This window comes from Pelmatolapia mariae, linkage group LG14 (genome assembly GCF_036321145.2).
Source record: "Pelmatolapia mariae isolate MD_Pm_ZW linkage group LG14, Pm_UMD_F_2, whole genome shotgun sequence".
Taxonomy (NCBI): domain Eukaryota; kingdom Metazoa; phylum Chordata; class Actinopteri; order Cichliformes; family Cichlidae; genus Pelmatolapia; species Pelmatolapia mariae.
Genome location: NC_086239.1, coordinates 29,365,623 through 29,370,987, shown reverse-complemented (window position 1 = coordinate 29,370,987; position 5,365 = coordinate 29,365,623). Strand labels below are relative to the sequence as shown.

The window sequence follows — 5,365 nt, the reverse complement described above, 5'->3', positions numbered from 1 at the left end:
ATGGTGTTCAATTACTCACTCATTGAAGGAAAAATGCCGGGAACTAAACTCAGTGATCGTGTTATTCTAGTCCAGGTTTTTGTGTCAGTTTTTCTTTTCATCAGTGTTCTTCAAATCACAACATTTTTTATGAAGCAGTTTTTCTACACAGTCATGCGGTACATCTTATTTGCTATTACACTGATATCTGATTGTCTGTTTTTAATAATCACGAATACCACAATTCTTTTAGGCCATTTTACAATCACCATACAAATGTGGTTGTGTGTAATTATATTTATTGTTTTGTCTTTGTATACATTCATCACACCAGTTACTCTAACAGCGATGACCCTGGAACGCTACGTGGCCATTTGCATGCCAATGCGCCACGCAGAGCTGTGCTCTACGCAGAGAGCACTGCAATTCATCTTGATCATTCACAGTCTCAGTTCTGTGCCCTGCATTGTTGTTCTTTGCATCAGCAAACCCCAGCTTCTATTTCCAAGGAAGAGTATGTTCTGCTGAGATGTTCATTATCTACAGATGGCAAGCTCATGTTAGGTCAGCTGTAAGTCAGTTTTACTTCTTGATTATGAGCACTACTATTGTTTTCTCCTATGTTCAAATAATGAGAGTGGCCAAAGCTAAATCAGGAGAGAATAAGAAGTCAACGCATAAAGGCCTCAGAACAGTGGTTCTTCATGGTTTCCAGCTGTTTCTTTGTCTCATTCAGATGTGGTGCCCGATCATAGAAGATGCTGTCTTTCAAATTGACCTAAATGTATTCTCTACTGTCAGGTATTTTAATTATATGACATTTATTCTTGCTCCAAGGTGTCTGAGTCCTCTGATCTATGGCCTCAGGGATGAAAAGTTTTTTTATGCACTAAAATATTCAACTCTCAATGGCTTGTTTAAAGTGCAAATATCATTTTAAATTATCAATTTAAGATAATTACATTTGAGATTGTTTTGTTGCTAATGCTGCAAAAAAAACAAAACATCACCAATAGCATCTATCACACATGGGATTATTGTCTGTTGCACAATTTGTTTAAATGTTTTTTTTATTATTTAGTCATTAACACTAGAAGTCCCAGGCTTTTCTAACCCTCTGTCAGCCAAGTGGAAGCTAACTTGGCTAGTCTGTTAGCATCAATTCATATGTAAATTGGGTCGTTACCTGAGAATTGTGGAGGGGAGTGGGGGTGTGTGAATGATTGCGGATTTCTAACTGCAAACTGCCTCTTTGTTTGTGTGTGGGGAGGGGGAACTGCTAAAAGCTGTGAACTTCATTTTGTGTTTGTCTTGATGCATTCTCAATCATCCAGGAAAATAAATCTCCAAAAGATTTATTGATAAAAACAGTACAAAAAAACCAAAAAATATTTCTACAAAAACAACCACTTGTACACATATTTACAGATAATAATAAAAAGTGAGTGAGTACATTTCAGTCACTCACAATCCTGGCACTGCCATGGTAGCTGTAGTCTGCATTTACCACATGTGTATCTGTAGCAGTGAACACATCGCACAGTGGCATGATTGTTCTTGCATTTGTGTTTGACCTGACACGTGGCTCTTTTTCCAGGGCTAGGTGTGGAGGGTTGTGTCCGAAGCAACTGTTCTTTTCTTGCCTTCTTCCCAGCCATATGAGAGTTAGCCAACTCTTTTGCAAGCTGCACCAGGAAGTCCACCCGTCTTTCCTGCGTCCCGGTGCATGCTTGATACAGCACATGTGCATTCAGTGCTGCCATGTCAATCATGTTATAGGACCGTGTACTCTCGCACCATCTGGTCCATCACATCCACGCCACACTTTGTGGTGTTGTAAAGGGTGACAGTGTTTGGCTTCCTTTTGGTGGTGTTATCAGTCTGAACCACGCTGTGCATGCTGCTAAGAATATAGACTGTCTTCTTCCGTTTGGCTGCATACGCCGTCAGCGTGGCAGCAGAGGTTGAAAACACCTAAGAAATAAGATAAATTGTTATTTCCATAGCACTTTTACACACAATGAAACACATAAACATAGAACCACAAAAGACCTGCAGCCTACCTGAGTGGTGAATTCATTGCGATTTATGTTTCTAGCGGATTGAGGAATTTCCCGGCGAATCTTGCTGACTGTGCCGAGGATGGTGGTTTTCCGTCTAAGAAGTTTTTGCGCAAGTGAAAGTGATGTGAAGAAATTGTCCGTGGTAACATTTCTGCCCTTGTCTAGGAATGGTTCCATCAGCCTCATCACTACATTTTCAGTCAGTCTCTCCCCACTGGGATGATTGGGGTCCTTGACAAGATATGTGAGGACATTGCAAATGTACTTGGATTTTAGGTCGCAGGCCACCCAAAACTTGATCCCAAACTTGTCAGGTTTACTTGCAATATACTGCAGGAAACAGCACCGAGTCTTTGATCTTGATCAAAGATCTTGATCTTGCGGAGGGTTACTAGGGTTCCATCACTACGTGACTGCTGGTCAGCAAACCTGGGAAACCCACAGATCATTGGAACTATGCCGCGTAACCGCTTCCAAGACATCATGCAACACCTACGCTTTGATGACAGGTCCACCCGCAGTGATCGAGCAAAGACTGATAAGTTCGCTGCAGTTTCCAGTGTGTGGGGATCATTTGTCACCAACTGCATCACGTGCTACAACCCTGGTCTACATATCACCGTTGATGAACAGCTCTTCCCATCAAAGACTCGGTGCTGTTTCCTGCAGTATATTGCAAGTAAACCTGACAGGTTTGGGATCAAGTTTTGGGTGGCCTGCGACCTAAAATCCAAGTACATTTGCAATGTCCTCCCATATCTTGTCAAGGACCCCAATCGTCCCAGTGGGGAGAGACTGTCTGAAAATGTAGTGATGAGGCTGATGGAACCATTCCTAGACAAGGGCAGAAATGTTACCACGGACAATTTCTTCACATCGCTTTCACTTGCGCAAAAACTTCTTAGACGGAAAACCACCATCCTCGGCACAGTCAACAAGATTCGCCGGGAAATTCCTCAATCCGCTAGATACACAAATCGCAATGAATTCACCACTCAGGTAGGCTGCAGGTCTTTTGTGGTTCTATGTTTATGTGTTTCATTGTGTGTAAAAGTGCTATGGAAATAACAATTTATCTTATTTCTTAGGTATTTTCAACCACTGCTGCCACGCTGACGGCGTATGCGGCCAAACGGAAGAAGACAGTCTATATTCTTAGCAGCATGCACAGCGTGGTTCAGACTGATAACACCACCAAAAGGAAGCCAAACACTGTCACCCTTTACAACACCACAAAGTGTGGCGTGGATGTGATGGACCAGATGGTGCGGGAGTACACGGTCCGCAGAGGAACACGGCGCTGGCCAGTTGCCGTGTTCTATAACATGATTGACATGGCAGCACTGAATGCACATGTGCTGTATCAAGCATGCACCGGGGCGCAGGAAAGACGGGTGGACTTCCTGGTGGAGTTTGCAAGAGAGTTGGCTAACTCTCATATGGCTGGGAAGAAGGCAAGAAAAGAACAGTTGCTTCGGACACAACCCTCCACACCTAGCCCTGGAAAAAGAGCCACGTGTCAGGTCAAACACAAATGCAAGAACAATCATGCCACTGTGCGATGTGTTCACTGCTACAGATACACATGTGGTAAATGCAGACTACAGATACCATGGCAGTGCCAGGATTGTGAGTGATTGCTGAAAATGTTGAAATGTACTCACTTACTTTTTATTGTTATTTGTAAATATGTGTACAAATGGTTGTTTTTTTATTTTTGTTTTTTTGTACTGTTTTATCAATAAATCTCAGCTACAAAGGAAATACACCCATGTGTGTTGATTTCTCCCTAAGGCAAACTGAAACACAAGTTTCCTTGTGGCTCAGGAAACTAACCACTCCAAGTGGTTCAGCATGGCCCCACCTTATTTACATAACAAAAGCAGCTGTTCACAGGTGATTAAGGATATTAGCTAAAAGCCTACCAGCCATTTGGCTCGACGGTGGGTTTTATAGGTAGAAAAGCCAAATGGCTCTTCTCTGGGACTTCTAGTGTTAATTACTCTACATTATCTGGCAGCACAGAAATGTGCTAATCAATAAATGTATGTAATTGACTTTGTAGTGATGAGCAAAGTCTTCCCTGTATATTTGCCAACAATAAATTATATATACTATGAATGTGTTTCTGTCAGTGATTCCAGGAGCACTCTGTGACACTGAACATTTTAATCAAGAGTAATCACTATCCGTGATAAAGTGCATGCACCTTCTCTACTTTAAACTCAATTTCACATTTTAATTTTAACACAATTTTAATTTGATCATAATTAAAAGTGTAAACCCATCTAGTTATTTTAACTTCAAATTCTAATGTTTTCCCTACACTGTGGTTCAAACTAACACTAGATGTGATGTTGATAAGGTAATTTAGTCTGACCTACAAGAAGCACGATCTCTAGCCCAAAAATAAATGTTTTCATTGGTGTGTATTGCTTTTTTTTTTTTAGTTTTTCTAGGTATTGCTAGTGTCTTGAATACACATACGTCTGTGTTTGTATATGGTGCATACTATGATATATACCATACACATTGCGATACCTGTGTGTCCACCATGTCCAGCAGTGTCCAGAAGACTCGAGCCAGTCCTCGTTTATTTATATTTTGTTTCCAAGGAGCCAAATTCTTTTGTCATCTTTTGAGGTGGTCTTGAGTAATTGTTCTTCAGGTTCTATGAATGTTTTTCAAAGTTTACAAATAACTTAAAAAAAATCAATTTTAAAACATTTACTTTGTCCCTATTTCTTTAATTAAATCTAAAAATTCCAGGTATGATACAGCTTGACAGGCTGCAAAGGAGACCGGCTTAGACGTATGTAGGCATATGCAGCAGACACTTGGAATTTCCAGAGATGAATAGTTTATTTAAAGTGTTCTCCATGATATACGAAACTTAAACCAAAAAGATCAGCGGGCTGTGAGAGACAGGCTTGAGCTGAGAGACATGAAATGTGGGGTGAACATTCATGGAGGAGGGTAACTTAGCTGAATGATAACTGGGTTTATGATGCACTGGATAGTGAAGGGACCCAGAAAGTTGGGAGCCAGCTTCTTAGACATGCACAAGGAAGGTGGAATATTCCTAGAGATAACTGTTGGCCCACGTGTACTGAGGAGCAGGTGCCCTCCTCCGATCAGCAGAACGGCGATTCTGTGTTGCAATCTGGAGCAGTGCCGCCCTGGCTAAATGTTCTTGCACTGAAGGGACTGCATTCTCTGCCTCCTGAGAAGGAAACAGTGGTGACCGGTTTATCTCAAAAGGAGATAAACCAGTAGCTGTTGAGGTGAGTGAGTTATAAGGATTTTTTGATCCAAGTTAGATG

At 41.4% G+C, this 5,365-nt stretch overlaps 1 pseudogene; it reads left to right on the top strand.

Moving 5' to 3' along the window:
• On the top strand, positions 1-919 carry LOC134640671 (odorant receptor 131-2-like; annotated as a pseudogene).
• Positions 920-5,365: the final 4,446 nt, after the last annotated feature.